Here is an 11,279-nt window from a genome sequence, read left to right as displayed (position 1 = left end):
AAAAAAAAAAAAAAAAAAAAAAAAAAAAAAAAAAAAAAAAGTGTTCCTGTCATAAATAAATTTATTCCTGCTTAATAAAAAAAAAAATCAAGATATTTATTTGTTTAAAAAAAAGGATCTGCCTTAAAATAACAAGTAAAAAGGAAGGCTGTGGTAGGGTGTTTGCCTAATATATACCCCATACAGACTGGGGAGCCCTCTGAAATGCTACAAGTCCAGCCCTGGAAAGGCCAAGATCAAAAGTCTTAGCTGCATAGTGAGATCCCCTCTCAACAGCAAGAACAACAGAAATATTGTCTATGAAATACCTAGGCCTGCCATGGCAGAGACCTGGAGGTCATCAGCAAAGGTGCAGGGATGGGCACTGCCTGAACATCCTGGGCTGAAGTGGGCATTCTCCTGAAGTCATTTTTACCTGTCGGCCCCACGAGTATCCTGAAGTTCTAGTGGTAAGAGGCATTTGCTAGCCGGGCGTGGTGGCACATGCCTTTAATCCCAGCTCTTGGGAGGCAGAGGCAGGCGGATTTCTGAGTTCGAGGCAAGCATGGTCTACAAAGTGAGTTCCAGGACAGCCAGGACTACACAGAGAAACCCTGTCTCAAAAAAACAAACAAACAAAAAGAGGCATTTGCTAAGACTTTGGCAGCCCTGGCTGTCTGGGAAAGCAGCTGGAAACCCTCCTCCATAGCTGCTCATGTCACAGGGAGGGAGGGAGGGATACTCTGTACTCCAGACACCTACCAGCCAGTCCTCACTAACCTTGTGTCAAGCTGCTGCTTTACCGTTTATTTTTCTCCATTTTCCCTGTGTGTGTGTGTGTGTGAAAGTTTTTGCATATGTGTATGTGTGAATGTGTGTGTATGTGTGTGTTTGTAAGCCTGAGGTTGATATCAGGAATTATTGTCCACTGTTTTTATGCTGGATTCACTGAGGCAGGTTCTGGCTATCGAGCTCATACCTCCCTGATATGGCTCGTCTCACTGGAAATTGCTCCAACATTTCATTTGATTTTATTAATTTTTTTGAGACAGTGTCTCTCCAGTGCAGGATAGCCTTGAACACCTGATCCTTCTGCCCCTACATCCAAAGTGCTGGGATTATAGGCATGCACCACCATGCTTACTTTATAAGGTACTGGGAATAATAGAACCCAGGATTTTGTGCATAGCAAGCTTCCCTTTTGGTATGTTTAGGCTTTTGTTTATTTTAAAATAAATACATTAAATAAACATTTTAAATAATGTGTATGTATATCTGCATAAACATATGTGCTGGTCCCGTGGAAGCTAAAGGCATCAGGTCCCCTTATAGCTGGAGTTACAGATGGTTGTGATGCCTGGTGTGGAGCTAGAAAACCAACTCAGGTCTACTGAAAGCTCTCGCTGTCTCTAACTCAGGTCTTCTGAAAGACCTATCTCTCTCTCTTTCTCTCATTTTTCGAGACAGGATTTCTCTGTGTAGCCCTGGCTGTCCTGGAACTCACTCTGTAGACCAGGCTGGCCTCCAATTCAGAAATCTGCCTGCCTCTGCCTCCCAAGTGCTGTGATTAAAGACATGCACCACCACTGCCTGGCTGACCTTAACCACTCTTAACCACTGAAGCATCTCTCCAGTCCTGTTTTGTTTTGTTTTCTTTAACACAGACTCTCATGTAGCCTAGGCTGACCCTGAACCTCTGAACTTCTTGCATCTGGCTCCTAAGAGCTGGGACTACAGTGTGCACCCCTACACCTGCTGTTTTTTTGATGTAGGTGTTAAGTGTTAAAGAATAACTCTAGATGTAACCCAACTGAATTTTTTTTTCATTAACACTTTAACAAATGTGTTATTTTCCAAGTATTTGTGAATTTTATGAAATTCCTCATAGTATTAATTTCTAGTTTTATACCATGGGAGGTGGAAAGAGTCCTAATTACTGTCTGTCTCAAATTTGTTGAGATTTGTTTTGTGCCGAACACACGATCCTTTTTGGAGAATGGTTCGTCTTGTTTTATTTATCTTTAAATTTTAAAATTTCTATTTGTGTGTGTGTGTGTATTGTGCATGTGTATGTGCACAAATAAGCTCACAAAGTGAGCTACTTGCAGCTCCTCCAGGCCATGTTGTTCTGCTCCATCTTCCACCTCCTCTTCCTTCATCTTCCTCCCTCTCCTTTCCTCCATCTACTTCTTCCTTCCTCCCTCTCCTTCTCTAAAACTTCCAGCCCCACCATTCCCTTCCACTGCCCAATCACAGGCTCTAGCCTTTATTTGATCAGCTAAAATGGGAAGGAGGTTCATATGGAATCTCCTGAGTACAGGATCCACTCCTTGTCAGGGGCAGCCCCTCTTCAAGGAACAGAATTAGCATCAAAATATGAACAGCACCAAGGCAATCCACAACAAGTACTGATGTTGAAGGTTGTCCTCTGCTCTTTACATATGTGCTGTTGTGCAAGTGTGTCCAACTCACACACACACGGGAAGAATCTCATTCCTACTAGCACTTAAGAAGTAGAAACAGGAGGATCAGGAATTCACGATCATCTACATAGTGTTTGAGGCCATTCTGTGCTACATGAGACCCTATCTCTAAATAAACAAACCAGTAAATAAGTAGATAACATAGAAAAAAATCTCACTGTTGGACAGACAGGCTAGCTGCCTTAGTTTGGATGTTGTGAACAGACACAATGACCAAGGCAACTCTTATAAAGGACAACATTTAATTGGGGCTGGCTTACACTTTCAGAGGTTTAGTCCATATGGTTCATCAAGGCAGGAAGCACAGGCAGGCATGACACTGGAGGAACCGAGAGTTCAACATCTTCATCCAAAAGAAGCCAGGAGCATACTGTCCTCAGGCAGTTGGGAGAATCTAGGAGGGTGGTCTCAACAGTGACATACCTCCTCCAATACGGCCACATCTCCTAATAGTGCCACTCCCTAGGCCAAGCATATTCAAACGACCACACTAGCCTTTAACTATCCTTGTGCTTCAGCCTTTGAGTAGCTGGTATTTAATAGGTGTACACAGACCAGCTTTGCGATGATCTTTTTTTTAATCTTCATTTTTGTTTTCAGTGTTGGGGATGGTGCCCAGAGCCTCAAATATGCTAGCTAAGTATTCACCACTGCGCAACATTTCTACCTCTTCTCTACTTCTCTTAATTATTCCAGAGTCATTTACCAGACAACTTGGGGCATACCCTATGCCCCAAAGTCCTCTAAAACTATTTGAACTAGGCAAGCCCAAGCCCACTTATCCTTTCTAACCTGCTTCTTTGTATATAATCTATCACAGTGCTCTTGCCCGTGCTTCCCTCTCCCTTCCTCCCTCTATCTCTTGAGGGGTCCTGGATGGCATGGCTTGTCCTCTCCTCTCAGGAACACAGAATACCTTTTCACTGTCAATCACAAGATCTGTTGGTCTCCTCATAACTAGAACAAGCAGAAAGTCTATATTTAAAACCAGATGCCAGCCAAGCATATTTGGTCATGGCTATAATTTTGCAGGAAAGAGGGTCAAGACTTCAAGATTATAACCACCTTCAGGAGGATTCAACACCTTTGGCCTCTATGGGTGCCTGCACATAACTTATCCCTATAATACACATAATTATAAATAATGAAATTTTAAAAGGGAAGAAATAACTCTGTTGGCAGAATGCTTCCCATACAAGCCTGAGGGTATGTGTTCTATCCCAGAGCCCATATAAAGAGCCAGGAAAGGAGGTGGGTACTGGAGAGACAGAGATAGGTAGATAGATCCTTAGAGTTCAGTGGCTAGCCAACCTAACCTATTCAGTGAACCCCAGAATGTTGCATGTAGTTTTGTACTACCCTGCCTATGTTCTATGAATGGGCTGCATTAACAGCCCCCACCCAGCTTCTCTTGAATCCACAGATAAAACACACAGAGAGACACACAGACAATTATTCCTTTGCAACTCGGCTTCTTATCACAATTGCTGGGCGCTACGATCTCCCCACTGGAGAAGTGTGTCCTTAATAATATTCTTATCTCTGCTCCCCTAAACACCAGTAGCTAATTACATTCCTGACCACTCACCTGTAGGAGCAGCCACAGGCCACTAGTCCACCCAAGACCTCACATGTTTGGTCAACTCCACTCCATCAGAAACCTCCAGAACTCTCCTCTCCTCCCTTGTGACTCTTTTTCCTCCATCGAGGCAGAAGTTGGGACTATTCCTTCCATTCAGCAATTGGCCCATGGCTTTCATTACTGACAGATCAAGAACCAATGGGGGAACAGGAACTTAACATCAAAACCACCCCTATACCAGGACCCAGTTAAGAGTTTCTGTCTCAATAAATAAGGTATATGGTACCTTTTGACCTCTGGTCTTCACGTGTACACACACATGAATACCTTCATATACTCAAGAACACAAAAGGAGGAATACAAAATAAAATAGAAATTTGAAAGAGAAAGTGGTAGTGAGGTTCTATTGCATAATAGTTAATTTGCTGGACTTTGAGAAAGTGGTGGTGGTGGCCCCCCTTCCTACAGACAGTGAGTCTGCATAGAGGCAAGGAGGGTGAAGGTGTAGTTTATTGATTTACAGTCTACTCAGGGATGGCTAAGAGTGACTAGGTCACTGTCCTTAAGGTCCACAGCAACACAGGTCACTTTGTGGCATTGCCAATCTTGAGCCCAGAGAGATGGAACGCCTGTGACTGTGCTTGGGGGAGAAGCACTGGAATGAGCAGTAAGAGCAAGCTTCCCAAGAGGGTTGGCTCAATGACCTTAATTTACTTTCAAGGTAGAATAGTTTCTATTTATTTATTGTGTGTGTGCATGAGGACATCTGAGGATAACATGCCTGAGCCAGTCTTCTCCTTTCACCATGTGGATTCAGGGCATAAAATTTAGGTGGCTAGGATTGGCAGCAAGCCCCTTTACCTGCTGAGCCATCTCAGGTGCTCTTCACACCCACACTTCTAAAAGGTAGATGGCAAGAGACAACCTCAAGACACCAGTTGATGATTTTTTTTTTTTTTTTTTTGAGACAGGGTTTCTTTGAGTAGCCCTGGCTGTCCTGGAACTCACTTTGTAGACCAGGCTGGCCTCGAACTCAGCAATCCTCCTGCCTCTGCCTCCCGAGTGCTGGGATTAAAGGCGTGCGCCACCACACCCGGCTCAGTTGATGATTTCTAAGCTTAACTCTTGTTTTCAGGCTCATACTCAGCTACTCTTTTATACAGCACAAGCCCACTTTCCCAGAGATGGTAACTGACCTCAGTGGGCTGGGCTCTCCTACATCAATTATCAATTAAAAAAATGCCACAAAAAAAAAATGCCCACAGGTCAATCTTATGGTGACAGTTCTTCAGTTGAGGCTGTCTTCAATGTGTGTCACTGACAACAAAGATTAGCAATTACAACTTTGCTTTCCTTATTGGGAAAAAAAGCCTTCATGTTGGGCATAGTAAAACAAGCTTATGAGTTTAGATCTGAGAGAAGCAGAATCAGTGTTCAAAGTCATCTTTATTACAAAGATTTTGATACAGCCTGGGATTCAGGAGACTGTCTTTAAACCAAGAATTAAGACTTTCCCTTATTATTCAGGTTAAAAAAGCAAATGCAGAGATTGGTTCTTGCCCATGGGATGGGTCTTCATTTCTGCTCTTTGTCCCTGAACTTCTTGTAGGCAAGACACCTTTTGGATCAAAGGGTTTGTGGGTAAATTACTGTCCTTATCTCTCCACTGGGAGTCCTGCCTGGCTAGAGGAAGTGGCCACTTCGAAGTCCATATTCCCCCACTGCTAGCAGTGTCAGCCAGTTACCCCCATTTACCCCGTGTGGCCCTCACATACCCCAGGTCTCTGACATGTCCTAGGATTGCCTCCCCCACTCCTGCTGATTTCTCTTCCCTCAGCTGTCTTAGTTAGGGTTTTACTGCTGCGAAGAGACACCATGACTAAGGCAAGTCTTATAACTGGGGCTGCTTACAATTCAGAGGTTCAGTTCATTATCATTAAGGCATCATCCAGGCAGGCATGGTGCAGGAGGAGCTGAGACTTCTACATCTTCATCTGAAGGCTGCTAGCAGAATACTGGCATCCAGGCAACTAGGACTAAAGTATTAAAGCCCATCCCACAGTGACACACCTACTCCAGCAAGGCCACACCTCCAAATAGTGCCACTCCCTGGGCCCAGCATATACAAGCCATTACACCAGCTATCCCTACATCTGATACCCATCCCATGGGCAAGAGTCAATCCCTGATACTACTAATACTGTTATGTTTGCAGACAGGAACCTAGCATTTAACTGTCATCTAAGAGGCTCCAACTAGCAGCCAATGGAAAGAGATGCAGAGACCCACAGTCAAATATTAGAAGAGCTAGGGGAATTTTATGGAAAAATTGGGGGGATTGGCAGACTGGACCCCAAGAGGACAGGGAATCCAGAGGAACACCAGCAGAATTAACTAACCTGGACACTTGGGGTTTCCCAGAGCCTGAATCACCAACCAAAGAGTGACCATGGACTGAACCTAGCCCCACTGCACATATGTAGCATATGAGCAGCTTAGTCTTCATGTGGGTCCCCACCAACTAGAAGTGTGTCCTGAGTCTGTTGCCTGCCTGTGGATGCAACTAGCCCTGCAGCAACCTGATGTGTGTGTGTATGGGGGTACAAACAGCTAGAAGAGACTCCTCCTTTGAAAGGAGAAAGGGAGAGTGGAATGGGGAGGGGGATCTTTGTGAAGGGGTACTTGTCGGGGCTGATAATGGAATGTAAAGTGAATGAATTTAATAATAATAATAACAACAACCAAAGCAAATGCAGGATTAAAGTTCTTACTGCCAAACCTGATGATTCCAGTTTGTCAGGACACAGAACTGACTCCTCTAAGTTATCCTTTGACTTCAACACATGCACTATGACACACATACACATAAAATTTAATTTTTAAAAAGCAGAAGCATATCATCTCTGAATGGAGGGTGGATTAAGCCAACCAATACCAACAAACAGCTGCCTCTAGCTCCTGGACTGACAGGTCTGAGCCTAGCATTTCTCTTCCTTTTTTTTACCCACCACTAAGACACTCTAAGGTCTCCTTTCAGGAACAGGAAGGGGGTTTCTTAGAAGCTGCACATAACCACAATTCAGTCTGTAACAATTAGATGGATGATTACAAGTGAAGGTGTAATTACTAACAGCTGCTGAGTTTATTAAAAGAGCAAACGTGCCTTGTGTGTGTTCCTAGAAAGGTGGAGATGGGCGTGCGGTGCAGGAGGTGCTACATGGGACCCAGCAAAGGACTGGCTTGTTGTTTTGCTTGTTTTACTTAATTTTTTATGATTTTCACATCATACACCCCAATCCCACTCATCTCCCCATCCCTCCATATCCACCCTTGCAAACCTTCCCCCAAATAAAATTAGAATAAAAAAAGAAAACAATCTTGCCATGGAAGCTAAACTGTGTTCCATAGTATACCCTTTTGTCCATACATCTTTATTTGCAAATGTTTATTGCAATGAGCCATTGGTCTGTACTGAGACCTCTGGTTTCTGCTACACTGTCAATACTGGATCGTCACAGGCACTCCTCCCAGATATTCTGTTGTTGCTCTGTGCTATGAAGATCCTGCTACTTTGGATCTACAGGACCAACCCTTTCACTAGCATCAGCAGATCATAGATGGTGTAGGCCTGGGAGGTAGCTGCGTGGGTTAGCAGCTTTCTTGTACCCACACTACCAGGGTGAGCTCTCCAGCAGTGCCCTGGCTAGTTCACCCAGTGCCAAGCCAGCAAGGGGTAGGTAGGATCAACTTTCCTGTTCTCATCTTTGGGCCAGCCTACCAACACCTTTACCACCAGGGTCAGCTCTACTGTGCTGCCCAGGTGAGGTACAGGGCTATCTCAAAGGCAGTGAGAGGTAAGGGGCTGAGGGAGCCTCTCTTTCTCCCAAGCCACCCTATAGCAGTCTAAGGGTGGGACCAGCCCTCCCCAGCCTATACCCTTGGGGCTAGCTCCCACCATCAAGGACAGCCCTTCTGTGTTGCCTAGGAGAGCAGTGGAGCCAGCTCTGTCTTGTTTTTCCTAGAGCTTTCCTTCCTCTTTCTGGTTGGCTACCTTATAGCCAGCTGCAAGTTTTCCTCTCTCCCCACATTACAGCACTGTGTGTATATATGTGTGCACATGTATGTGGAAGCTACAGGCCAACATTTGGCATGTCCCCCAATCACTCTTTACCCTGCTGCAAGACTTCTTATATTCCCCCATATTCCAGTACCATGTATGTGGAGGCTACAAGTCAACACTGGGCATCTTCCTTAATCACTCTTGTTTTTTTGGTTTTTGAGATAGTCTCACTGTGTATCCTTGGCTGGCATTGAACTCAGAATTCCATTTGCTTGTACCTCCCAAGTGTTTGTGTTAAAAGCCATTTTTGTTTGTTTGGTGTGTGTGAAAGAAAGGGCTTTTCACTCTTTGGCTAGCCTGCTTGGACACCAAGCCATGGAGACATTCCAGTCTTCTCAGTACTGACTTAGGTTCACAACACCTGGCTGCTGCTCCTGGGTTGTTTTGTTTGTTCTTACCCTTTGAACATGAGGTCTCACTATGAACCCATGGACAGCCTGCAACTTTCAGCAACCATCATACCTCTACCTTCTGAACACTGAGATCATAAGCACAGGTCAACATACCCAGCCTTGAGGTTTTTTCACTTTTTATTTTATTTTATTTATTTAATGGACACTGGTGATCCAAGCAGTGTCATGCTTGTATAAGAAGCACTTTTCAAACTGAGCCATCTCCACAGTCCCTCCAAAGTCCCTATCTTCAAAGTTTCCCTCTGCAGTAATGTTGAGAGTTAGGACTGTGAAAAACAAGACGGACTATGGAGACTGACTTCATCAGTGGGTCCTCATGTTCCTATCCATTGACAGGTTCACATCTGAATGAGCCATTAGAAACTGACAGGGCTGATAGGAGGTAGGACCTTGTTGGAGGAAGCAGGTCACTAGGGGTGGATATGTGGTACCTGCTCTCCTGTCCTCAGCCTCTCCCACTCCTAGTTGCCATGGGATGGGCAGCTGTGTTCCACTGCATGTTTCCACCATCATCTTCTGCTTTCCTATCAAAGGCCATAAGCAAGGGAGCCAAGGGATCACAGACTGAAACCCAGAAGCCAAGGTAAACCTTCCCTCTACCTAAGATGCTCATCTCAGGCATTCTGTCCGTAACAGAAAACTAATACAAACACATATCCACAGCTTTCTTCAAAGGAGTTGACAGAAAACATTTGTGGGCATGTTTCCTGTTGCTAGGGCAACCACATGATTTACAAAAAACGTAGGACCTGGGTTTGATGAGATAGCTTAAGAGGGCGTGATGTTCTTGCACAAGCCCAGCACCCACATTAGGTGCCTCCCAACCACTTATAACCCCAGCTCCAGTACTTATTTACCCTCTTCTGGCCTCAGGCAACTACACACATATACACATTTTTAAGACAGTTTCCTTGTGTAGTCCTAGCTATCCTGAAAGTAGCTCTGTAGACCAGGCTAGCCTCAGACTCAGAGATCTTTCTGACTCTGACTCCTAAGTGCTAGGATTAAAAGCATGTGACACCACCACCCACTGCTCACTTAAAAAACAATCAAGGGGCTGGTGAGATGGCTCAGTGGGTAAGAGCACCCGACTGCTCTTCTGAAGGTCCAGAGTTCAAATCCTGGCAATCACATGGTGGCTCACAACCATCCGTAACGAGATCTGGCGCCCTCTTCTGGAGTGTCTGAAGACAGCTACAGTGTACTTACATGTAATAAATAAATAAATCTTAAAAAAAAAAAAAATCAAATGAATGTAAAGCTTAGTCTTACCCTGTGCTTAGGATCACGATGTAACTTCTCCAGCTTCTTCTCGGTGATTCTTCAGAACAGGTGACCATCACCTTTTCAGTGTCTTCACCACTCTCTCTACTCACTACCTGAATTCCTTATGAAGAATAATCTTCCAGAATAGGTGTACCCTCCCCCTTCTTTCCTTCATATATGTTTGTACGTATGTACGTGTATATGTATACATGTTTGCATGTATGAGCTCACACATGTGCAGGTGCAATGTGTACATGCATGTGGAGGCCCATGTTGATGTTGAGAACCATAGGCAGAGCTTCAATCAAACCAGACCCCATAAGCATGCTCTGCTGATTCTGTCTCCACCTCCCAAGGCTGAAATTACAGGGTGCTGCAACCCATCCAGCTGGCATTTTATGGGTCTTAGGGACTCAAACTCTGTTCTTAACAACTGTCCAGCAAGTGTTGTAAGCACTGAGCCCCATCTGCAGCCCCTGGTATCCATTTTGTATGTCTGGGTCCCAAGCATCCTGCTTCTCTGCCTGGTAGGCTCTCCCTCATGACTGTTGGTGGTGGTGCTACAGATGGAGCCCTGAGTCCCTATACGTACAACTGTTATTGCTTCTATAATCTCAGGTGAGAGGCCTTGTGCAGCTTTTAAGTCTTATTTACTTCCTGAGTTTTAGGAGCCTTCCTTATTCTTCCAGGAGGGAATGCTTTAATCTGGAGGAGAGAGTTATACAAAAGCATCCCTTATGCTTTGACTGAGCCCAGATGCTCCCAACATGAAAAGTATATGTGAGATCAAAGATATTCTCAAAGGAGGCATCAGGACTTAAGTCTTAAGTCCTCTCTGGCCAAGCACAGTGGTACATGCTGTCATCTCAGCACCAGGGAGCTGAAGGCAGGGACCCCAACTCTGAGTTCAATGGCATCCTTGGCTACTTAGCAAGTTCAAGCATGAGATCTTGTCTCAAAAAAACAAAACAAGCAACAAACAGAACCCCTCTGGGCTGGAGGTGACTGTGTAGTTTACAGTACCTGTTGCATAATCATGAGGATCCAACACCCACATAACAAGCTGGGAAACGAATACATGCTACTACCCAGTTCTAAAGGAGGCAGAGGCAGGAGACCACTACATCTTGCTAGCCTCTGTACAACTGAAAAACAAACAAAAGCCCCAGATTCAGGGAAAGACCATAGGTAGAGTGGAAGGAAACCTGATACCCTCTTCCGATCTCCTCATGGCCACAGATGTGGGCAGACATTCAGAGACAGATGCATACAAATCTTTCAAAAAAAAAAAATCCTGCCAGGCGTGGTGGTGCACGCCTTTGATCCCAGCACTGGGGAGGCAGAGGCAGAGGCAGGCAGATTTCTGAGTTCAAGGCCAGCCTGGTCTACAAAGTGAGTTCCAGGACAGCCAGAGCTATACAGAGAAACCCTGTCTC

At 44.8% G+C, this 11,279-nt stretch overlaps 1 protein-coding gene across 11 annotated transcripts in view; it reads right to left on the bottom strand.

The window, feature by feature from the left end:
• The window catches only part of Ccl25 (C-C motif chemokine ligand 25), a 46,144-nt gene that overhangs the window by 23,760 nt on the left and 11,105 nt on the right, over positions 1 to 11,279 (bottom strand). The gene's annotated exons all lie outside the window — the stretch shown is intronic.

This window comes from Mus caroli, chromosome 8 (assembly GCF_900094665.2).
Source record: "Mus caroli chromosome 8, CAROLI_EIJ_v1.1, whole genome shotgun sequence".
Taxonomy (NCBI): Eukaryota; Metazoa; Chordata; class Mammalia; order Rodentia; family Muridae; genus Mus; species Mus caroli.
This window is presented reverse-complemented; position numbering and strand designations above follow the sequence as displayed.